At 37.7% G+C, this 26,542-nt stretch overlaps 1 protein-coding gene and 1 non-coding gene across 2 annotated transcripts in view; one reads left to right on the top strand and one right to left on the bottom strand.

Annotated features, from left to right (window-relative positions):
* PLCE1 (phospholipase C epsilon 1) overlaps positions 1 to 26,542 on the bottom strand; it is a 353,407-nt gene that overhangs the window by 233,897 nt on the left and 92,968 nt on the right. The gene's annotated exons all lie outside the window — the stretch shown is intronic.
* LOC125995452 (U6 spliceosomal RNA) lies at positions 9,027 to 9,133 on the top strand. Its single transcript, XR_007490977.1, has one exon. It is a non-coding gene; the product is annotated as a U6 spliceosomal RNA (small nuclear RNA).

The raw sequence follows: 26,542 nt of genomic DNA, 5'->3' as shown, positions 1-26,542 counted from the left end.
AATGAATTGTAGATGAAACTCTTAAGTCTTGTTTGTGATTCAGTAATAAATCATAATGTTCTGCTAAATAAAAGGGTGAGGCACTATCACTAGAGGAGAGCAAATCAGACTATAGAAAGAACATGATATCAGAAGCCCTTTCTTTTTTTCTAATGACCTCTTTCAAATTGGTCTTTTTCAGCCCCTCACCTTACAGTCATAAAGGATCAAAGGTAATATCTCTTTCAAGAGGGAAAACACACTCTGTTTAAGGAGGGAGGGTATAACTCTCCCTGGCTCAGCCAATTTTGATTTTCATCAGTTCCCTGGTTTTCATCAGTTCCCAGCACCAGGTTGCTTCATTAAATCTTCGAGGTATTTCCCATTCACATAACTAAGAATTCTTAAGGCATAGATGGTAAACTTTGTCTATCAAAGTCATAGAGCCTTTCCCTAGTTTCAAAATCAGAGGCCACATAAAAATAATCAATATACTATTTTGACACAATACGTAAGAATTAAGAAAATCCAATATATAGCAAATGAGATCTACATGGCGAACAGTGAGGGAATGGGGGTAAGAAAGGAATATATGGAGTAAGAGAGGAATTTGGAAAAGAGCAAATCACAGAAACAACAACACTGGAAATTAAGGATGGAAACAGAGTGATGAGGCTAATAAAAAATAATAAAAGATGGCAGCATTCTGAGAGGAGTGTGGTCCAGACACACCTGCTGTTCATCTTGAAATTAGACATTAGAACAACTATCACACTTCATTCCTACCCTACAAAGTGCACATCGATTAATCAATGACTTACCTCTGTTTCATCTAGTATCCTTCAGTGATCATCAATGGTTGGGAAATTAGTAAGGATTAGCTAATTGGTCAAGACAGGAGATGATAGTGAGAATGGAGTGGTTGATCAGACAACTGGAAACATGCTAATTTCACTAGAATGTTAGATACTGTACACTAGACTTGTACAAAGGTGAAAATTAGACAATAGACAGAATAGATCTATGTTAAAGTCTAAGTACAGGGATGGGATAAAAAATAATCAGAGAACAGCTATTCTGTGAGCTGTTGATTAACAAGTCAGTGTGGAAATAATATAGAGTAAAGTTACCTATAAGCACAGGGCTACTAATCTTGGAATAAAAACTCAAGTCTAACTGAAAGTGGGAACATGGAGAAGACTACAGCAAAGTCTTTACAACTGACCTAAGACCAAGAGGAACAAATATTGGATGGTTGATGGAATGTTGTTCATGGACAAGAAATATATATATGGCTATGAAGTGCAGATTTTTTGTTAGAAATCAAAATGCCAGCTTGATTAATTTGATGAATACAACCCCATACAGAGCAGGATTTCCCTTCCTCTTTATTTTATTATTATAATATTTTAATCAAAGCATTGTAACATTGCTTTTCTCTTTAGATAAGTTCAGCTTTCAGTTCATGAGGCTTGATGACACATATCATAAGTATCCAGGGTTTTGGGGAGTCCCTCTGTGCTGGGCTTTCATTACCACAGAAAAGAATGTACAGTTTTGAGGAAATTTCGATGGGAACTTTCAGAACTCCAACATAGTATTACCTTTTGGTAGCTGCTTCCCTTTAGGATGACAGGTGCTGTGGAGTTTCTACCCAAATACTACATGAGATACAGAGAACAGATATGCTCCAGACATACACTGGTCATTTATTTTAGACCCTGAGATATACTAGTTGAGACACATGCAGACACTTGTACACTCAGAAGATTTGAACATGAGCTGCTTAAGTCTGGCTTTGATCCAACTGCCTCTTAGAGAGCCCATCCCACTGTATCTTGATGGCTTCATATGGGTCTGAGAGCTCCATAATAACTTTTCCCTGTTCAGTCTAGCACCATACTCCATTATCTCCCTATATGAATCCATTGCTTTTACCAAATCAAATTGACTACTGCCTATTCCTTTAGCATACCCAAGCTTCCATGCTCTAGAGTCACCCTGTGTGCCTTTGTCTTTATATTTGTATCAGAATCCTACCCACTCTTTAAGGAAGTCAAGATGGTGGGAACTTGAGATAGTTACCTTCTCTGTGCATCAGCAATATGATAAGGTATAAAGATCACTGCTTTATGCTTAAATCAGTGAATACATACATATAAGGCATTTAGAGCAGTGCCTAAGTGAGTTCTAGTAAAGCTCTTTGTCTCATCTCTATGTCCGGGATATCGAACTGACTTGGAATATAGGTGACAACTAATTATCTCCAGCAGGATTGACTACACTTTTGCACTCAATATTTCTCATTTGAAACTCTTTCATTATGAAAAAAAAATGGGTATAAAATTTGCTCACTGCTATTCCTAATTACTAGCCATGCCCCATTTTCTCCCATCTTTTCTAGATCTAGACAACCACTAACTTATTTTCTAGTCCCATAGATTTGTTTAGTATGAAGATTTAATGTTAATGCCCCAGCTTTTTTAAAGAAACCAAATTCTTCTATCACTTGTCATAAACAGACTTTTCAAAAATACCCAGCATAAAATTAATAGGATTTAGCAGGCATACAAAAATTGTTCTATTGAATAAAAACTAAAACATGGGTCTAATTTGCTAAACATATCCCTTTACATTTGTTGGTTTAAAGCAAGATCAGGAATTGGAAATGTTTCTTTTGTTTTTCAAAGTCATGTAAAAAGCTTTGTTGATATTCTTCAAAGTGAAATTCTAGTGAAGCTATTCTCAAACCTGGCTGTAATTTACTATCATCTTAGAAACAAAATAGTGAGGCAGAAAGCTTTTTCTGTTCTAAACAATTTCAGAGTTCTGATTTATCAGTTCTGGATAGAACATACAGTATTTTTTGAAATGTCCCCCAATCTTAAATATGACTATATAAATATGCAGGGTTAGAATTTTTTGTTCCAATGAAAACTATAATCCCATGTAAGAATAATTTGTTAAGAGATCAGAGAAAAAAAAAAGAAAAAAGAAAAAAAAAGAGATCAGAGAGATAGTAAGAGATTAAAGTGCACTCACTGTCTTTCACAAACTGTCCCTTATTTAATTGCCAACTCCATAGGTCCCTTTAAGCATCTCTAGGTGCAGCCCTGTGGATTTTCCAGTACCTCTGGGTGTTGGGTGTTGGTGTCTTCTGGTCACTTTCATATTGTCCCTAGCACTACAGGACCTTAGTAGCACTCTGGTCTTTGGTCTATGTATTGAATTGCAGACCTGGTTAGTTGAAATTACAAAGAGAGGCCTGTGGGCTTCCTGAGCACTTTTGGAGAGTTTTCCAAGCCCAATAAAATAAAATAATTTTCTGAACTCTAGACATGGCCAAATATTATCCAGCCAAATCCTTCAATTTTGTCTTCATGGAAACAAAATTTCTAATTCATTAAAGACAACAGTAAAAACCATAATGGCAACTTTAAAAATGTTTTCTTTATAGTTCACTAACTATAGCACTAAACCAGGGGTGGCGAAGAAGTTCGACACAAAGAGCCAAAATTTTAAACTATGGGAGTCAGAGAGCCACACCACGCAATGACCTGCCAAAACAGACAAACACTCACACAAAAGCATCTAATTTTAACAAAATCTATTAAACACATATTGCATTTTGCCATTTTGAGTGAGGGTAAAAATCCTGCAATGATGGTGAGGGTGTGCTGCGTCCTCCACACTAAGAACTAACGGCAAGATGGAACTCAACATGTGACACACGGGTCCCCTGCTCTCTGGCCTGTGCAGTTGTTTCCGAGGGATGGGAGACGGGATGCCGCAGCCTGAGGGCAGGACTCCGCACTCGGAGATCTCGCCTCAGAGGTCCCTCCTCAGAAGCAGCAGAACAAAATCCAAACTTGGAAAAGAGCCACAGTATACAAAATGATGATAAGAGGCAAAGAGCCGCATTCATTTTGACCAGAGCCACATGCGGCTCGAGAGCTGCGTGTTCGCCACCCCTGCACTAACCCATAGGAAACTGACTGTTTCTGGCACTTTTGAGGTATCAAATGGAATTTTGACCCAGGAAAATAGTTTAAAGAGGTTGGAGCACATAGATTGCATGTGGAGGGTCTGAATCCAGTCCCACACAGCATGGTCTCAAGCACTGGTGGGCTCCTTAGGGCTTCTGGGGTGAACCTATTGGCCCCTATCACCACTAAATATGCACAGCTTTGAAAGTGAACCTCAGACCCCTGAATACTGCTAGAGAGACCCCCAAAAGAAATTTCATAGCCTTCATCCTAATTGACTTCATTTATTTCATGAAATAAAAGGTACATCTTATAATTAATCTGAGGCACCATTCTACTAATTCCTCTTTCTTATACTTTACATAGTTTGTAAAAAAAAATTTCATGCTTTTTTAAATGCGTATTTCAGAAAAGGAAGGAAAATAAGTTGGCCATGAAGGATGACAAAAATATGACAGTTTTTCAAATAAATAAACACAAGATTTATAGAAATCATTCACCTTTGGCCACATGTTATTTCTGGAAATATATCATAAAGTAGATATGATAAAGTATCAAAGAAGGTACATTATAAAGTATGATAAAGTAGTTTATCATAAATAAAGCAGTTATATTTTCTAATAGGAAAATGTTTATGATTAGGTATTATGTTTCTGATATGTCAGAAATATGCTCAACAAATAAAAGTAAAGTTGCAAAGTTGTAAACTTCCATAAAAATAAAAAGTATAAACTTATTAATCAAACACTATAAAATTACTAAATTATATTTCATCTATTGATAACTGTACTGGTTTGTGGACATGTAATTTAGTATTATTCATCAAAATTCAAAAAGTAATACATTAGTGATTCATTTCTAGAAACTTTGCCTGTAGAAACTGGTTTCCATTCTTTCTCCCTCCTCTTAAGAACCAAGAATAGGGGCTGGAGAGGTGGCACAAGCCGTAGGGCATTTGCCTCACATGTGCTGACTTAGGATGGACCGCAGTGACCCCTAAGCGTCACCGGGTGTGGTCCAAAAAAAAAAAAAAGAACCAAGAATAAATATGACCATCTGTATTTGAGACTGTGTGACTTCCCTTTTGACTGGGCAATGCCCTTAGGACCTCTTTACTCCACAGTGAAATACCCCTACATCACACTCTATGCTTATCCAGGTCCTGAAGACAGTTGTTTCCAGTCAGGAGTATTTTAAAAAGCTTTACCTCTTTGCTGCTGGCTTCATATTGTCTATTCAATTACATTTCTACTTTCATTCCCATCTCAGCTGGGAGAAGAGCTTCTCCCTTATTCTAAAACTACTCACAACCCAGTTCTTTTAAACTTCATTGCTTACCATTCTCCACTAAACTTTCACCTATGCCTGCAAGGGACTGATGAAGTCCTATCCCTGAGTCCCAACTAGCAGCTGGGAGAAAGAAATCCAGTTGCATATTGTCTCACTTTTTTGATGCCAAACATGTCTCTGGCAAATAAGGTCTGATGCTTGAAGAATTCTTAGATTTCTCCATTACTGTGTACAAATAAACAGTTACAGTGACCTCTTGGTGGATTTTCCTGAGCCAGTTGGTGGCTTTCCAGATGGGCCCAGCCACTATCTACTTTTGTCAAGGGCTCCAGGACTTTCTTTTCTTTTTTTTTTTTCTTCAGGACTTTCTTTTCTATCTCACTTTTTCACTAAAAATCAAAGTAGATCTTATATAACTTTTCTTTAAACCCAAAGGTTTGGATATTCTTGGGGGCTGGAGCAATAGCATAGCATGTAGGGCACTTGCTCTACATATGGCTGACCCAAGTTCAATCCCTCTTCCCAATATGGTTCCCTGTGCATTACCAGGACTGATTCCCGAATGTAGAAACAGGAGTAACCCCTGAGCATTGCTGAGTATGGCACCCTTACCAAAGGAGTTCAATAGTCTTTCTTTCCTTCTCTTCCCTATAATCTCTCATGAGTACAAATAGTTACTTTCAACCTGAGGAAATTTTGCTTCCAGAGGACATTTGCAATGTATTGAGATATTTTTGCTCATATTGAGGATACATTATTGGTTTACTAGTTATTGTATAGAAGACAGGATGGTATTTAAATATAATGAATGCCTTGGATTTCTCACACCATAGATAATTATTATACAGCCCCAACATAGCAGAGAAAAGAAATAATATTCAAGAAAAAACACAGAACCCTCCAGTAGCACTGTAAACTAAATCGAAATAAAAATTAACAACAGAAAGACAATAATTCTGTTGTCAATAAAAGATGCTTCTCCCCAATTACTAAGATCCATGCTTTACAGATGTTAGTAAAACAAAAAAAGTAAAACATAGCATGTGATATAGGAATTATTGAATATGCTTATAACTGTAACATACAATTTTATATTCTGTCCTTGACTGGATTACATGGCAAAATTTTATCCATTTTGCTAAGACTTCCACTTCATAGTTTAATGATTTTAGTCCATGATTAAACCACAGAACAATTTACCTTTTTTCTGAATAGTTTAAATATTATAGTATTATTATTTTCAAATTTCTTAAAACTACTATAAAATTATTATGATATGCATATTTTACATAAACTTTTTATTTTGAGGTGATGACACCTGGTGGTTTTCAGGGATTACTCCTGCCTCTGCACTCAGGGGTCATTGCTGGCAGTGCTTGGGGGATCATACGGGATACCGGGTATTGAACCCAGGTCAACCATGTGCAAAGCAATTGCCCTACTTGCTGTACTATTATTCCAGTCATTACATAAACTTTTTATTATTTATTTTACAAAAGCCTATTTCCTGGTTAGTCTCTAGAAATAGTTCACATGCATGACATTCTTTAAATTTTTTATTAAAAACTTTGTGACTTACAAAGAATCATAGTTAAGTTTTAGACATACAATGTTTCAGCACCGATCACACCACCAGTGTCAACTTCCGTCCACCAATGTTCCCAGAGTCCATCTCATACCACCACCTCCACCACAGCCTGCCATCAGAACATACATCTCTTTAAGTTTGGTTGTTAAAGTTTGGGTGTCATGATTTCATTATTTTTGACTTTATGAATATTTAATTCTGTCCATTCTTACTATCACCAGTGGACCTGCGTCCCCTTGACTCCCTCCCCTGTTGTTTCACATCTAATTTCTTCTCCATTCAATTTCTTTCCTTCCCTTATTATATTCTTGGGCCAAGAATGTTAAACAATCCTCATTTAAACACATTGAATTCTTCATGCAGTGATTCTAAATACTGCTTATAAATGATATCATCCAGTATTTCTGCTTCTTTTTCTGGTTTACTTCATTTAAAATAAATAAGTTCTCATTCCATCCATGTTGCAGTGACTTGCATAATTGCATCATTCCTAACAGCTAGATAGTATTTCATTATATAAAATATACCGTATTTTCCGGCATATAAGACGACTTTTGAAACGAAAAAAAAGTCAGCTAAAAATTGGGGTCCTCTTATACACCAAGTATATCCCGAAAAACATTTCGATATGCCACTAAACAAAAATCGTCTGGATATTGCCATCAAACGAATTTCCAACACGATCCTGCACCAATCACTGCAAGGCTGCTCGGACTGCCTCTCTAACTCAGCCAATCCAAGCAGGCTTTTGATGCATGCGAATTAGACAATGTTCTGGACCTGAATCTACACTGTCAAAAGCCTGCTCAGATTGGCAGAGTCACAGAGGAAGTCTATTACAGTAGAACCTTTGAACCTTTGCTTGTTGTGATTGGCTCACTGTGGTACATACAGTTGCAGCACAAGAACGTTCTGTCTGATACAGTGAATATAGGCCTAAACCTATGTTTTAACTGTAAAATTAGGGGTCATCTTATACGCCTGGTAGTCTTAAATGCTGTAAAATACGGTATTATATGTTTATACCTGGTATATCTAGTGTATATATATAGTATATATGTGTTATATAGTATGCATTCCATTATGTAATATATAGTATCTAGAGTATACATATAGAGTACACTATAAAGTACACATAGTACACACTAGAGTACATATGTGGAGTGTATATTTATATAATACATATTATATTATATGTATACTATATGTAGATTCCATTATATAGTTCATGTATATTATATACTCATATATAATCTACATTAAATATGTGGAATATAGAACATATTCCATTGTATTATATATAGATATATATCAATATATATATATATATATAGATAGAGTACACTATGCAGGGGTCTGCAACCTTTCAGACATAAAGAGCCACTTGGACCCGTTTCCGAAGGAAACTGGGAGCCGCAAAACCATTGCAACATTTAAAACAAATATAACACTGCATATATTGTTTCTTACCTTAATGCTATATACGTCACCAGGTACGGCTGCCTCCATTGGCTCCGCTCCTCAGCTCCGCCTCACTGCTATAGATATAGCGGAGAGAAGCGGAGCTGAGATTAAAGCAGTATTTTTTTTTTTCTGACATCGGCTCCGGAGCCGCGGCAAGCCTTCAAAAGAGCCGCATGCGGCTCCGGAGCCGCAGGTTGCCGACACCTGCTATAGAGTATATGAATTGTTTCTACCAAATTGTGATTAACAATTCCACCTGCATTTCAGGCTATTTTCTTAACCATGCAGAGTTAATTGAGTATGCTAAGAAAATTGTCAACTAGTTACTCTGTTGGGTTGACTGAGTTTTGAGGCTGTATACTGAGAGATAGAAGTGTTATGGCTGACCTGCCCAGAAATAGATTTCAGCTGCAGAGGTGCATGTACCACCTATTAGATGGTACATCTGGAATCAGAGGGCAGACAGACATCACTACTGTATAGTGTGTAGTCCAGGGGCTTGGATGTGGGCAACATAGCTAAGCAGTCTAGGGTCCCACATTGGTAGGCTGGAACATTCAGTTTTAGCTCCAGGAGGACAGATCCTAACCACAGCATGACACATTTGGGATCAGAGGGATATCAAGAATTACATTAGTAGGCTGGAGCATTCAGTGACATTTTTAAGAAGAAAACAGGATTTTCCAAAGGGTTCTATCAAACATCAAAAGCTGTGTGAAGTGTTCATTTTGGCAGCACAAATATTAAAATTGGAATGATACAGAGGAAATTAGCATGGGCTCTGCACAAGGGTAACTCAAAAATATGTGAAGACTTTCTTAGTTTTACACTCTTGTAAATCATTATTAATTGGGAGAAAAATGGAACTAAAACCAACAGCAACAATATTCACAAAATCAAACAAAGATATGTAAAATGTTCCCCTGGGCCCCAGCTTTACTCTGGTTTAAAAACATACCCCTAATTTGCAATCTAACATATCTCCATTTGAGGAACATCAAAGGAATCAGAAAAAATTCCATCCCAGAACTTTCTGGGATGAGCTGAATCATGAGAACAAAAATGAATTACTTTTTTGCACAATAGAACATAAATATATCCTTGAAATGGTAAGATTTTCTAGTTAGAGATATAAAATGATTTCATTTAGAATGTCTTTCATTCTTTTTTTTCTCTCACTTTTTTTGTTTTTGTGCCACACCCAGCAATATTCAGGGGTTATTTCTGGCTCTGCGCTCAGAAATTGCTCCTGGCAGGATCAGGGGACTGTATGCTGGGGACTGAACTGGGTTGGCCGCCTGCAAGGGAAATGCCCTCTTTGCTGTGCTATCTTTCCAGACCCAAGAATGTCTTTCTTATAAGTAGAACATTTCATGTTCATCAATGTAGTGTAACTATTTTGTGTTTACATTTCCCTTTTATTTAGGTCCTCAAAAACAGTAAATTTAAAAAACATCTTCATAGCTATTTGTTGGAATTGATTCAGAACATTCTGAAATAAAAACAGACCAAAGACAGAAACATTTTGTTTTGTTTGGGGGCCACATCTGACAGTGCTAAGGGCTTTTTCTGGCTCTGTACTCATTGATCACTCCAAGTGGGTTCTGGGGACCATATATGGTGTTGGGATCAAACCTGAGTCAGCAGCATGTAAGGCAAATGACCTGGCTATTGTTCTGATCCCCAAAAACTTCTTTAAAATTAAATTCAGTCTTCCTAAATTTAAGTAATGGATTGCAGTGTGGGTACAGAGAAGTGAAAGAGAAATTCTCACTCTCTGTTCCTGATCAGAGGGGAACTTATTAGTATATAAAAGTCAAAGCAAGTCAATATATCTTAATTTAGAAACTCAGATGAAAGAAAAAATAGTAAAATGTCAAGAACCAATAAGCTAGAAATGAACAGGAGCCACGGTTCTTGAAAGAAGCAGGCAGATGTTTGGATGGAATTAGTATTCAAAGCAGGTATCAAGGATTCAAAGGCCATCCAACTCACAAGCTGGGAATCAGTATATTAGAATGATGGTGAGAGGCATAAAATGACATAACATCAGCACCAATTATTTTTAAGGGAACCTCCATTTACTTTACTGTTGGCTCTCTATTTTACTCACATTACCTCAGTCAATCCTCATAATCTTGAGAGTATTTGATAGAGAACCAGTTATGACTGAGATTTAGTGAGATGTTTAGAGTCATATATAATCTCACAGCTACAAAATGGTTAAGCAGAGATTTCAACTCCCATCTTCTGACTCACAGCCCCAGCAGAAGTGGGTGAAATGTTAAATAAGGACTTCAATGACAGCATAAAGGGGACTGAACTCTCTGAGTCAGGCTGGAGTTGAGGCTGAGATCATGGGACACAGCAACTAGAGCTCCTAGACATCCCATGGCTACAGGTTTGAACAGACCCTGATTGGGAAAAAATGAAAAAAGGGTTAGGAGTCTTATAAATGAACTAAACTTGTTCTAGAAACAGAAAATAGCAGTGCTAGTTGCTCTCTTCCCTGTACACTTCCGAGACTAGGCTCAGGAGTAGACAGGAAGGCTGCTGTAATTTAACTTTTACTCTGAAAAATGAGAAGAGCAACATGGTTTGGGTTCATGAGATTAGACATGGGCCATGAATCCCCCTTCACTGTTCCAATAGTTAAAGCCAACAATAGTGATGTCTCATTCTTATTTTTAGCTGTTGTTGCTGTGGTGGTCATAACTAGTGATATGGGATCCCACCACAACCAGAACTGTTGGGCGTCATCAGCACCACACCTTGCAGTGCTGGCAGGCAGTTAGTGTATTATGGGGAAAAGGAATATGGGAAAGTCATACTATGCAGTTATCAAATCCAGGGCCTCACACATGCAATGTGTGTGCTCCACCACATGAGCCACATCCCTCCTCTTTCTTTATCTTTTATGTTTTTCAAAGAACAAAATAATTTTCAAGTAAATTACAAGATTTATAAAAGGTAGAAAGTAGGAATATATTGGTTTAAAGAAAGATAAAAAATGAAAGATTGAGCAGGAGAGGTGGGTGTTTGCTTTGCAACTTCCTTGAACCCTGAGGTCAGATTGATCCCTGAATGCAGAGCCAGGAGTAACTTCTGAGCAACATCAAATGTGGCCAAGGAAAGAAACAAAGAAACCTTTCTCTAAGTTTGTGATAATAATTTTTTTTTTTTTTGGTTTTTGGGCCACACCCGGTAATGCTCAGGATTACTCCTGGCTATGTGCTCAGAAGTTGCTCCTGGCTTGGGGGACCATATGGGACCTGGGGGATTGAACCGCGATCCTTCCTAGGCCAGTGCTAGCAAGGCAGACACCTTACCTCTAGCACCACTGCGCCAGTTCATAATCTCTTCCTCATTCTAGACAGAACATTCCTAATCTGTTTATCTGTTCTTGGTAGGAAATTTAATGTAATAATGTGTATAATAATGTAATCATGTATATAAAGGCCACATGAAGGAAGTGGCACTAAGGTGAGGTCAGCAAACACAATGCCTTTACTCTTCATGATCCATTTCCATTTTCATTTAATAGGCTCTTCTCTAGTTCTGCCTTTGATTGTGACTTTTTGTATCTTTCTTAATTACCTCTATTGCTATGTTTCGTATAAGGAGGAAAAAAAATGGGGTTATCTTCACCAACACTGATAAGTAGATATTGCTAGGGTCCCAGCAAAAACCTCACCTTCACCACATAGTGTCATCAGGGATCACTGTTGTCTGAGGGACCCAAGAGTTTCCTTGATCAGAAAAATGTAGACTTGACCTGAATGAAGACTTGTACTGTTTTTGTTTTTTTTTTTTTTTCATAAAGAGGAGAGCAAAGGAAGAAAGAGAAAGGGAATTCAATACACTAATGGCAGGAGGAAATTTGCAACTCATTAAAATGACTACTTATCAACATCCATTACAGTTTTAAGTGTGCAAGCTTTAACTTCAGAAATCACCTTTTTTTTTTTTTTTTTTTTTTTTTTACTCTAAAACCATAGCAAGGTTAGCAGCCTACAGATAAATCTGAAAGGGTATTCATTCTAGAGTTTTCTGAAGGGAGGAATATTGGTACTAGCTTAAGTGTTCATCAACACCAACCAAGTAAATAAGTTGTGTTGTGTTGTGAACTAGATAAGCAATGGAGAAGGACAGGATGAGTAGTTTAGGGATCTTTAAACCCAGAATGCTGATGCCTAGAGGTTGAATGCTGCTTCTGACAGGGGTCCTGTAACTGCTATGTCTGCTTCTTTTCCAAAAGAATCACACTTACAGAAAGCCCATTACAAAGATGTTTATCCCATTAAACTAAGGCCCTACAGATTAAGGAAGGCCCAAAGAATGTTGTTCTGACAATTACTAGTTCTAAGCATTAAATATTAGATATGAAGGATAGTCAGGGCTTAGTCTTCGAGGCTGTTAGTACTCTGATCTCATGATTTTCTCTCATATCTATTTTTGTTGTCTTAATCCTTGCAGCACTGGTCACCTGGAACAGGTTCCTAACAGTGTTGTATCTGAACAATGGAATTCTAGACAAAAGTGAATGCAACCTTTTACTACAACCAATAAATTATATAAAAATACATAGTCCTTGGCATGTGGTTCAATAGTAGAAAACATGCCTTGTATATGTAAGATTCTGGGTGTTATCCCCAGTACCATGCCAAATTGCTGAGTGCAAACAGTAATAACAACAAAATCATTTTAACAATAACAACAACAAAAACATTAAGCCCAGTCCTCTAAGCGTACCAGGACTAATCCCTGTGTAGCACCAAGAATAAACCCGAAGCACTGCTGGGTATGCCCTTCAATCCAGAAACAACCACAACACTAAATAAGAAAGGCCAAGTTGTAATACATCTGTTATGAGTAATTTTAGTTTTAAAACTATCAAAATAGTCACGTTAGCTTAAGAAAGTTATCTGGAAAGATATATAGGGATTCCCTCCACTTATTTTGAGAAGGGGAGAACTGTCATGCTTGACTTTATATACTTCTAAATTGCAGAAATTTGTCATTAAATATGAGAAACTAACTAGACTCGTGATCCTATGCACACTCTAAAGTCACACTGCCTTGAATTCCACCCTACCTTGTCCTTGAAATTCCAGGTAACCTTAACATGCCAGGGAACTAGAAAGCCTCTGTGACTCAGTTTCCTTATCTGTCAAATGGTAGTGACAATAATATCAACCTCTTAGGGCTACTGTGTCAATTAAATGAATAAATTTTAAACAAGTTAGAAAAGTCCTGCATGTAGCAAATACTCAAAAAATTGTTAAAAATGATCAGAGTAAAGAAAGAGAACAGTAGGAAAAGATTAGTGCCAGATGATCAAGTGTCTGATGAACATCAGGCTGAGGTGAGAGGATTAATTTATTCAGTAAAAATGAGGCGCTTTTATTCACTCAACAAATACTTAATTGAAGGGGATTGGGCGACCCCCTGATGGTACTCAAGGGCTGTTCTTGGTTCAGTACTTAGGAGTGACCTCTAGCTGTATTTGGGAAACCACATGTGATGCTAAAAATTTAGACCATGGCAGGTAGGATTCCTTGTCCTATCCCCCTGTACTACAGTCTTATCCTGGTATTATCTTTCTGATTCTCAACAAATACTTAGAGAGCCATCTCTGTGCAACTTCCCTCTATTTACTAATTTTATTTTGGCCTTTGGACCACATCTGGCAGTGCTTGGGGCTACACTGAGTTGTGCTTGGGGGTGGGGTGGGGTCACTTCCTGTGGCACATGGTGCTTGAGGTGTTGAAGTGTTACTAAAAAAGCAAACTCAGATCTTTACACATGTCAGACAAGTGAATCACATCTTTGGCTCCAGAGAGTGTATCAGATGACTGGGACATATCAATGAGTAAAATAGTAAAATTCTAGAAAGAACTAACATGACATGACTGACCTTTTGAGGCATGCATGATAGGTATATGTCTTAAAAGTACTTTGTGCTCAGAAAGATGATCAGGAAGATCGGCGGTTGTCAGTCACAAGTCTTTACCTTACTTGGGTGATAAGGTTAAGCAGCATGAAAGGGACCATACTACTTAGTGCCAGCATAGTGGTTAAGGCTGGAAGTGATGAAATGAGTCAGAAAACCTCTAAACAGCAGCTTTTTGAAAAATATATTTATTTTTATTGAGTCACTGTGAATTACAAAGATATTTATGATTGAGTTTTATATAAACCATGTTCCCACACCAATTCCTCCTCCAGTGTCCCCAGTTTCCTTCCTGCTCCCCAAGCCTGCTTGTGGCAGGCACATTTCTCTTTTCTAATTTATCCCACATTCTACCTCAGTATCAAGTCTTTTTTTTAATTCATCTTAATAATAGCCAGATCAGTTAACTTACAATCACATAACCTGGTTCAAATCTCTAACTAATTACCATGAATTTATAGAATTGAACTCCTCTAGACCTCAGAATCCTCTTATACTATAAGAGAGGCTTCCACCTAATCATCTCCAGAAGCTTTGTTGACTCTAATATTCTATAAATCACCACAAGGAGAGAAATGAACAAGACCATTTTCTCATTACTAATATACTACATAAAGATTCAAAAGAGAAACCACTAAGACAAAAGATTCAAAAGTACAAGGTAGCATACTTATAGTCATCTTCTTTTTGAAAAAATGCACTTAAATTTTAAGCCAAATGTCTGTGTTAAGAGCTGACTAAAATAATTTCTTTCCATACATGCAGCTGCTCTAAAGCACAAACCACTTTCATTCAGTAAAACCATCATCTGTTCCACCAAGACTATAAGCATTAAATGAGCTGTTATTTTTAGAATAAGGGGTCAGATGTACAGGGTTGAAATGCAATGGAGTTCATTGCACTAGAGGTTGACAAGGGGCTATAGGCCAATTATAAATCATAATATCTGAATTTGTGGTTATTTAAATTATTTAGAAGATGAAAAGAAATAAATCATGGAATATCAAAGTGGTAAAACAGAGCTGAAAAAATAAAGCCCCAATTCATTTGTTCAACAAATCACTCTCACAAAGCAAGTCACTAAAACAAACAAGCTCTGATTCATTTCCCATGGCCTACTAGAGATTGCTTTATTTCCCCTCCAGAGTTATGGAATATTTGAACTTCAGGATTACTCTCTGTAAGAAAGATCATGAATAAAGATAACCAGCTGTATATTAGAAATGGTAATATTCTGCCATCCACGCTAAGCCAGGCTACCTGAACCTGATCCAGAGCTACTACTCAATAAATAGGTGAACTCAGGCACATGGCTTAGATCTCTCCTGCCTCAGTTTCCCCATCATTGAGTTATGGATATTACTATTTCTATACTGATTTAATCAATACTTGCTGTTGAGTATTATAGTAATTGATATAAAGTAAATCTTGCTAGAAACAACACAAGGCAGCTAAAAGCAGTTACGTATTGATTCCTTTAAAAGCTACAGTCTTTCTACTTGTCCTATTCACTCATAAAAGTACCACAGAAAACCATACAAAGTCACTGAGATATTTTTGTTGTAAAAGAAATATCTAATGCATGATACTTTGAGAAATTGTGGTGGTCAGGGCTTAATTTTGGCTCTGTGCTCAGTGATCACTTGCTGGTTAGTTTTGGAGACTATATGTGAGGCTGGGATCATAACTTGGTCTGCCATATTCAAAGCAAGCATCCTACCCACTGTACTATCTCTACATCCTAATACAGTATATTTAGATTACCTGCTGTTCATTTTTGTGTGTGTGTTTGGTTTTTGGGTCACACCCGGCAGTGCTCAGGGGTTTTTCCTGGCTCCGTGCTCAGAAATTGCCCCTGGCAGGCATGGGGGACCATATGGGACACCGGGATTTGAACCGATGACCTTCTGCATGAAAGGTAAATGCCTTACCTCCATGTTATCTCCCCGGTCCCTCTGCTGTTCATTTTTATGGAAAAAGTTACTGGGAAGAATTTACACTGAGATGCTTTCTGGCAAAACAATCCTCTTTAAAAAGGAGGCTCATGGTGATTCAATTTAAAAAAATTTAGAAGAAGATAGAAGTTTGTTGGTAGAGATGAAATTAGAATGGCCTGGCATGGTGCCAACCAGCCTCATGAGGAGCCTGTAATTTCAACCAACTATTTGCTTGAGTTATTTGAACCCATTTATTTTTATCTGTTCAGGCCTACGGGGAATGAAGTGTGTGTGTGCACGCAAGCATATGTGCACATAAGCAAATTAAACATATGCATTTAAGTATTTCTGCACACATGTATAAGTTCATGCATAATAAAGGAAAGAGTAAGAAAGCCCATGAGACTGGAGCCTTGGAAATGTCAGTCCCTTTTTCTTCAACACTCAGACTTGCTCCCTAGAGAAAAATCACTAAACTTTTAATTCTTGATAACTGTAACTGAAAAAATAGCCTTGACAGAGACCTTTTTGGATGTTCTCTTCTTAAAAAGTACCTTTTATTCAAAGTAGCTGGAAAGATAAATTTTTATAATAATTGCCCTCTAAAAAGGAGCCAGAGGCCTGCTGCCCATAGCTAGCTAAGACGTGACCTCAGGGCATCTGCAAGCAAAAGTATTTCTGAGGACAAGTTTTGTATTCAAGCCTTAGTTCAAACTCCAATTTTTACATGTATTATCTTGGGACGTTGAACAATATTTGTACCTTTGAGCCTCAGTTTGCCTGTATGTAAAATGCTGTTAAGTATTCTATTATCTATCTTATCAAATGGTTGTGAAAGTAAATGAGAGTACTCAAGAGATACTAGCAGGATGCCTGAGAGTTAGTGTTTCTTTCTTTTTTTTTTACTTGATTACTCTTTGATATATCCAAAAAGTAAATTTTGTAAAGAGACAGTATATATAAATGCATTTATATTTTCTTTTTTTAATAATATTTTTTATTTCAACACCGTGGTTACAAACATGATTGTGGTTGGGTTTCAGTCGTATAAGATGACACCCCCTCATCACCAGTGTAACATTCCCATCACCAATGACCCAAATATCCCTCCTCCCTTCCCCGCCCGCACCTGTACTCTAGACAGGCTTTCTATTTCCCTCATATATTCTCATTGGCAGGATCGTTCACAATGTAGTTATTTCTCTAACTAAACTCATCACTCTTTGTGGTGAGGCTCATGAGGTCAGCTGTAATGTCCAGCCCTCTCTTTTGTCTCTGAAAATTGTTGAGACATGTCTTTCATTTTTCTTAAAACTCATAGATGAGTGAGACCATTCTCCATCTTTGTCTTTCTCTCTGACTTATTTCACTCAGCATAATAGATTCCATGTAATCCATGTATAGGAAAATTTCATAACTTCATCTCTCCTGACAGCTGCATAATATTCCATTGAATATATGTACCACAGTTTCTTTAGCCATTCATCTGTTGAAGGGCATCTTGGTTGTTTCCAGAGTCTTGCTATGATAAATAATGCTGCAATAAATATAGGTGTAAGGAAGGGATTTTTGTATTGTATTTTTGTGTTCCTAGGGTATATTCCTATGAATGGTATAGCTGGATCGTATGGGAGCTCAATTTCCAGTTTTTGGAGGAATCTCCATATCGCTCTCCATAAAGGTTGAACTAGATGGCATTCCCACCAGCAGTGGATAAGAGTTTCTGTCTCACCGCATCCCCACAAACACTGCTTGTTCTCATTCTTTGTGATGTGTGCCAATCTCTGTGGTGTGAGGTGAGGTGGTACCTCATAGTTGTTTTGATTTGCATATTCCTGATGATTAGTGATGTGGAGCATTTTTTCATCTGCCTTTTGGCCATTTGTATTTCTTCTTTATCAAAGTGTCTGTCCATTTCTTCTCCCCATTTTTTGATGATTGAGAAGTGGTGTTGGCACAACTGGCTAGCCACTTGCAAAAAAGCAAACTTAGACCTCCAGCTAACATCATGTACAAAGGTAAAATCTAAATGGATTAAAGACCTCGATATCAGACCTGAAACCATAAGGTATATAGAACAACTCGTAGGTATAACACTCCATGACATTGAGACTAAAGACATCTTCAAGGAGGAAATGGCATTCTCCAAGCAAGTGAAAGCAGAGATTAATAGATGGGAATATATCAAGCTAAGAAGCTTCTGCACCTCGAAGGAAATAGTGCCCAGGATACAAGAGCCACCCACTGAGTGGGAGAAACTATTCACCCAATACCCATCAGATAAGGGGCTAATATCCAAAATATACAGGGCACTGACAGAACTCTACAAGAGTTGGTGTTTCTTAAACAGAGAATTTCTTTTTTTCTTTTTTCTTTTTTTTTTTTTTTTTGGTTTTTGGGTCACACCCAGCAGCAGTGCTCAGGGGATACTTCTGGCTCTATGCTCAGACATTGCTCCTGGCAAGCTCAGGTGACCATATAGGATGCCGGGATTCGAACCTCAGTCCTTCTGCATGTAAGGCAAATGCCCTATCTCCATGCTATCTCTCTGGCTCCAATAGGGAATTTCTTAATAGCTGTTATTGTCCCCAGTTGTCCCAGAGATAGGTGTGATAGGCAGTTTATTATCTGGGTTTTTTTTTTTTTTTTTTTTTTTTTTGTTTTTGGGCCACACCCGGCGGTGCTCAGGGGTTACTCCTGGCTGTTCGCTCAGAAATAGCTCCTGGCAGGCACGGGGGACCATATGGGACACCGGAATTCGAACCAACCACCTTTGGTCCTGGATCGGCTGCTTGCAAGGCAAACACCTCTGTGCTATCTCTCTGGGCCCTATTATCTGATTTTTATGTAAGCTTTTCAAGTCCCTAGTGAGAACTCTTTTGCTGCCTCTATTATTACTATTATTGTTGTTGTTGTTATTTATTCATTTTTCCTTCTCTCTTCCTCTTTCTCCTCCTCCTTTTTATATTCCTCCTTCTCCTCTAAACAAACCAATTAATTATTTTAGTGTGTCTCAGTAGTTGCCTATTATTTATCAGAAGAACTTTAATTGTTTTATTTTTTTCTTTTGTTTTCTGTACCCAACAGTGTTTAGGGCTTACTCCTGGATCTTAGCTCAGGGATCACTCTTGGAGGAGCTGGAGGGACCATTTGGTTCCATTTGTTCAGGATCAAACCTGGGCCACTGCATGTAAGGCAAGGGCCCTATCCATGTGCTATCTGCTGTCCTCCATGGCTTTCATGTGGGATGTTTTAAGTTAAGAAGCTGCCTGTCCTGGTTTTTCTTCCCCTTAGACAATCCATAAAACAACAGGGAATTCTAGAACTTTCCACTCTGGTGGAAGATGCTGTAACCTCAGCCCAGGACAGCAGAGAGGAATGAGTCAGAGGGGAGTTTTGGACTTGTTTTTTTTTTTTTTTTTTCAATAACTAGCTGTATGACTGTGGACAGGTTCCTTAAATGTGCCAAACTACATTCTCTTCATTTGTGGCATGAGAGAATTCACACTGGACAAAAACCAGGAAGATAATGCCCCAGAAGGAGCAACAGTAAATGTTTTGTTCTCTTCACTGGTTATCAAGGACATTCAAATTATAGGCATACAAAGGCATTTTATGCTTATTAAAATAAAAAAGTTAGCAATTATGTTGCTTAATTTTTTACATTTTTAGAAGCATAGCAAATTTGTAGCACTGTTTGGGGCTGGGAAACAATGTTCAGTTTGTCTCCTAAAAGATAAGGAGGTTAAATTTGTGGTAAACTTGGGTAGGTAACGTCAGCTCTGCAATTTACAAAATAATCTCAAGACTTAGGGATTTTGAGGCTTTCTTTCCTTATTGAAGGAAAAATGTGTGAATGAAGATCATAATAATGTCCACGTGAAGGGGTTATTGTGGAATTTGTAAATAATTTGTAAATAAGGTTTGAATTTCCTTATTGATGTTGTGAAGATTAAGCTAAAACCAAAGAAGAAATGATGATTTTTTTTTTCGGGGGGGAGGGTTCAGGCTCCATAATACTGTATGCCAGCAGAGAGAAAACTCATTCTTCTCTCCTTTGAATTTCTTATCAGTTTGTGTTGGTTTAGCAGGCAAAATGGGCAACTTCTCAGACTTTCTGACCCAGCATATCTGAGAGCCCCAGACAACTTCAAACCCATGCCCCTTATATGTATTTCTTATTTCAAGCACACATACACCCATAAATACAATAGCATGATATTTTTAAAAATCCCAACAACAGATAAATGGTATATATACATCCAATGGAAAACTATGCCATTCAAAAAATGATTCAAACATGCAGTTTGATGTAACATGAATGGAACCAGAGTTGGGGTATCGTGATATGAAAAACAAACAAGAGGGAGAAGAACAAATACCAAATGATTTCACTCATCACTGGAATACACAATGACAAAACAGTAGAATAGGCATTTTGATATGAAGGGAGTGTTTCCCTGTTGAGGGAAACACATAGAAATCGGGGTGGTGGGTACAGTGATTTTGTACATATCATAAACTTGAACACTATTGTAATAAGCTAAAAATATTTACAATTTTTTTTTTTTTACAAAATGATAAAATTGAGGCACAAGAAACTCCAGACTCAAGGAAGGCCTTGAGAACAGCCTCACTTTTGGACCTGGAATCATCACTTCTGGAACTGAAGGAATTTTGCCCTCAAATTTCCCAGCTATTCCACTCCTAGGGATATACCCTAAGAACACAAGAATACAATACAAAAACCTCTTCCTCACACCTATATTTATTGCAGCACTATTCACAATAGCTAGGCTCTGGAAACAACAAAGATGCCCTTCAACAGACGAATGGCTAAAGAAACTGTGGTACATATACACAATGGAATATTATGCAGCCGTCAGGAGAGATGAAGTCATGAAATTTTCCTATACATGGATGTACATGAAATCTATTTTGCTGAGTGAAATAAGCCAGAGAGAGAGAGAGAGAGATGCAGAATAGTCTCACTCATCTATGGGTTTTAAGAAAAATAAAAGTCATTTTTGCAACAATCCTCAGAGACAATGAGAGGAGGGCTGGAACTTCCAGCTCACTTCAAGTAGCTCAGCACAAAGAGTGGTGAGTGCAGTTATAGAAATAACTACACAGAGAACTACCATACTCATGTGAATGAATGAGGGAACTGGAAAGCCTGTCTGGAGTATAGGTGAGGGTGGGGTGGGATGGAGAGAGTTTTGGGACATTGGTGGTAGGAATGTTGCACTGGTGACTGAAACCTAATCACAATCATATATGTAATCAAGATGTTTAAATAAAGGAAAAAAAAAGAAATTAAAAAAAAAAACAAGAAATCCCTCCCTCTCCTCCCTCCTTGTCTCCCTTCCCTCCCTCTCTCCCTTCCTCCCTTTCTTCCTTCCTACCTCCCTTCCTCCCTCCTTCCTTTCATCCTTCCTCCCTTTCATCTCCCCTTCTTTCCTTCCCTTTCACAATTGTATGTATGAGAAGTCTACTGACATCTATGGTAGAGGTCAGGGACTAAGGCTATCTTGTAATGCACTGGACAGTTTCCCAACAAATAATTATCTAGCTGAAATGTTACTGAGGTTGAAAATTCCGTCTCAGTGTAATTATTTATCTTTCTCTCAGTTACTGTGCTATTCAAATTTATATCCCCAGTACAATGGCTCACACATTCTAGGCACTGTTAAAGACTGGCCTTCACCTCAGTTCCCATCTATTTCTTACTCTGGTTTGCTTTAACCACAACCAATTTTCTAAACCAGCCTCTCTGGCTTCACACAGACCGTATTCTGACTCTATTCTGATTCTGACTCTGAATGACCCCTACTCTATTTTTGTTCTTTGCTCACAGGCCATGGAGATAGAACCAGGATTGTTTGCAGTAACGTAGGAACTGGGCATCTGGACCTGCAGAGGGAGCAGGGTGACACAAAGTCAAGACTAAAAACGAGATTTGGGAGGAGGGCCAGACCACCAGGCTAATTGGGCAGCTGGGCTGTGCAGTAAGGGCCCAAAAGCTGATTAGTTTTCAAATCCTCCCATGTGTTTTATTTAATTACTGTACAGTCAGAGTCTGTTTTCAAGGCTGGAGGAATCTTCCTGCAGTGAGTGTAGCAGCAATGTGCTGAATATTTTCTTAAATCACTGCTCATTTGTTTGTATTTTTGCTACTAAGTTTGCACAAATAATTATAAGCTTAATTTACATGATAGTAAGGAACTGGATAATTCTCAACAATTTCAAGAATGAATTAGCAAGACTTTCAAAACCATGTCACAACATGGTTTGTATCATGTCACAACATGGTTTGGAAATTAAAAAAATCACTGCTGTCTAAACATATTTACTTTTCATGCCTTACATATACAGTACAATTTATGTTCAAATAATTAGTATGGAGAGATGATGCCAGGCAATTTCATATAAATTAAACTTTACAAAAGTTAAATGAATTTTCTACTTTTAAAACTAAAACTTAGTTATTATATCTGACAGTCGCACAAATTTCACCCTTGAATTCCTTTAGAACTCTTGGAATAATGCCAAGCTGTTGGCATGATTTATCTATATCTTGTTTGTCAGTTAGGTCTAGAACATTCAGTTCATCTACTACTAGTTGATCTAGTACCTTTGCTTTCTAAGACAACTTAATAATTTTTTCTGAGACCAAGAACATATAATTTATTCAACTGATGGCTTCCTTTCACATATTTGAAGGCATGCTCTGAGTATCTACAAAGGTTGTAATAGTCTTTGGAAAGCATTCTTACTTCAATTATTTATTTTATTTTATTTTATTTTTGGTTTTTGGGTCACACCTGGCAGTGCTCAGGGGTTTCTCCTTGCTCTATGCTCAGAAATTGCCCCTGGCAGGCTCGGGGGACCATATAGGATGCTGGGATTCAAATCATCGTCCTTCTGCATGGAAGGCAAATACTTTACCTCCATGGTATCTCACCAGGCCCATACTCCAATTATTTTAAAAGGCTTTTTTTTTTTTTTTTTTTTTTTTTTTTGAGTGTGTGTTTAAAGCTTCTTTGAGTGTTTACAGGGCACTTCTTAAATTACTTGTCACTCATTTGTTAGGCTTCCTGGGAAGCCAGAAAAACAGATAATTCTGTTTTTCTGAATTTATCTGTTTTCCAACTAAATGTATTATTTTCACCAAAAATGACTCTTTTCTGCTGCTATGTCTTTGCCCCAGATAATTCTTCTTCACCTGCCACTGTAAACAAAATCTTTCAGTTACCTCTATAAAGAAAATCTGGGGCTAGGTAAGCACAACAAAATAGATGGCTTTGTTCAATACCAGGTACAAAGTAAGTGTTTGGAAGGCAGTACCTTATTTTTTATCATTTCAGGAAAAAACGGTGGGTAAGTTAAAAGGCAGCTAGTACTTTCCCAACCTACCCCATCAGAATGGTTCTTTAAATCTTGCAATATTTTGTGAAAAGGTTATGTCTTCTAAAAATTAGTTAGCAAGACGAGATAGATTGACAATTTTTCATAATGACTATTCAATTTTTTCTTAGTTTTCACATTATATATACATTATCTTTGGTTTCTCTTGTTGCACCAGATTATTAACCTTATTAAATTAGTGGTTTCACACAGATATTCCCAGCACCTTCTATGGTGCTTCTCTTCCTCTCCTTATGTAAAAACATTAGCACAGGAAATGATCATTTATCCTAATTCATACCAGGGAAATATTTTGCCAATCTACAAGTAAGTAAACACCCTCATTATTACTAATTGACCCAATTTTTTAGCTCTGTCAGTCCTACTGCAGTTTTCAGCTCATTCTCATTATCTTTGTCAGGTGGCCCCCTAACCTCTTACTATTGCCATATTTTCACTAACTATGGGCTATTTCCTTCCACTGAGCATTTCCTGGTGGTGTTTTTACACTAAAGTTCCTTGGATTTCCCTACCACTGATGATTAGCTTCGTGGCCCTGGTTTCTTCATCATATAAGAATTTTTTGATTCCTGAAAAATAAATTTGATAATTTCATTTCTGTTTTCACTTAGGACATCAAATTCTCATGGGCTATAGCCAGAAAATTAAAATAGACTACATCACAAAAATTTTTGTGTTCTAAAATGAGCTTTCCGAATCATTTTCACAAGTACGCTTTCAAGTTAGTGTAATGGACTTGAGAGCACCCTTTGTTGTGCAAAGAAGAGCTTCTATACTTTTGATTCCTACTTTTGTTTTCATCACTTTTTTTAATTTATTATTTTTATTTTGATCAAAGTGGATTACAACTTCCACAGTAATATTTTAGGTACATAGTGATATTGAATCAGGGCTGCTCCCACCACCAATATTGTCCTCCCTCCACCCTGTTCCCAGTATACATCCTATACCCCTCTCTTTTACCCACCAGGCTGTTAGTATAGGTGGTCTGCTCTGTGTCTAGTATGTTTTCATCACTTTTATCAGATATGGTCTCTACCCAATCAGTATCAGTGTGGAGATCCCTCTGCAAACTGCTGCAGAAAACGAGTCATTCTTCTGTACAGACCCAGACTTCCTGTATCCTTCAGCTTCTTACACCTCCAGAAACTGACATAATTATGTCCTCAAGAGTGTGATTTCCAAAGTTCTGATCTGTTGCAATTGTATTACCTCTCCCCTAATCACACACTCCTTGAGAACACAGATGATGCCTTACAGTTTTGGAAATATCCCCATATTTCCCAGTATTATTATATACAATGAGTGTTTAATTTGATTAAACATAAACTAGAAAAAATTTAATTCTTCAACCATTTACTGAGTACCTTCCATCTGTGTTCTCCTATCCATTTTCTTCTTTATCACCATGCTCGGTATCTCTTTCTTTCCTACATTCCAGAAGCTTCTTTTTTGTTTGTTTGTTTTTGTTTTTTGAGTCCACTCGGCAGCGCTCAGGGGTTACTCCTGGCTTTACTCTCAGAAATTGCCCCCGGCAGGCTCGGGGGACCATATGGGATGCCAGAATTCAAACACCGTCCTTCTGCATGCAAGGCAAATGCCCTACCTCCATGCTATCTCTCCGGCCCCACATTCCTGACGCTTCTTAAGGTCAGGGACCATGTCTACCCAAAGCAAGGCTTGGCAGTGTCTGGCACATTAAGGAGTCACTAAATACTTATTAGTCACTAATTAATTCATTTATTAAATTGATATTATTGAATAGTATTGAATATTAAATTAATGAGGGCAAACTCACTTATAATTTAGGCTCATCCCTTGGAAAACCTGGTTTCCAGTACCGTGATGTGAGCTGAGTTCATCAGCATCAAGCAGATGGATGGATCTTGCATGGATCTCCATGCAAGTCTGAAGGTGGTTACAGAGAAGCAGAGAGAGAGGGGACAAAGACAGAGTTTTTCTGTCTCTGTACATTTCTAAATATTGATGTAATTTATCTCCCAAATCACAACCTATCAAGAAAGGAGGAGGGTTGAGGTTGTGTTCACATTCACTTATGGCATTATTTTAGATGGCAATCTAGGATGCAACTTACAAGTTGACCATGAAAGGCAGTGACTTTCACTTAGTGCATATGGACTTCATACACCACAATTAGCCACACAGAATGAATTTCTCCCTCAATTCCTGATTATAGATATGTGATTTATTTACTGCTACAGTTTTCTCTTACTGTGTTGCTGTAATTATTCGTTTTAGAAGAAGCCATTCTGAAAACTAGAGATGATAAAATTAAAAATGAATGCAGAAAATGACTTCTTTTTAAGCCAGTGCCTTTCAGAATGTGGTTCTGACAGATGATCAGCACCCTCTAGAAACTTCTCAAAAGGAAATCCTGGGAACCTAACTCTAGTCTCTAAAAATCAGAGTTTGGGGGCAAAAAAATCAAGAAGTTATATTTTAAGCAATCAGCAGGTGTTACCAATGATTACTAAAGTTTGAGGAGCACAATTATAAAGTGTTGCCTTTTGTTTTTTGTTTTTTCTTTTTTGCCTGTTGGGCCACACCGGGTGACGCTCAGGAGTTACTCCTGGTTATGCGCTCAGAAATTGCTCCTAGCTTGGGTGACCATATGGGATGCTGGGGGATTGAACCGAGGTCTGTCCTAGGTTAGCACATGCAAGGCAGACACCCTACCGATTGCGCCACCGCTCCGGCCCAATAGCCTGCCTATTTTTAAGAACAATTAAAGATATTAGTGCAATAATGCCCAGAGACAATAGAGATAAGAGCTGAAAGGTCCAGCTCATGCTAAGAAGTTCATCACCAAGATGACAATGAGTAAGAAAGGGGTGAAAGGGGGTCTTCTTTTTATAACTGACACCCAACTACAATCATATTTGTAATCATGGTGCTT

Source organism: Suncus etruscus, chromosome 17 (assembly GCF_024139225.1).
Source record: "Suncus etruscus isolate mSunEtr1 chromosome 17, mSunEtr1.pri.cur, whole genome shotgun sequence".
Lineage (NCBI taxonomy): Eukaryota > Metazoa > Chordata > Mammalia > Eulipotyphla > Soricidae > Suncus > Suncus etruscus.
This window is presented reverse-complemented; position numbering and strand designations above follow the sequence as displayed.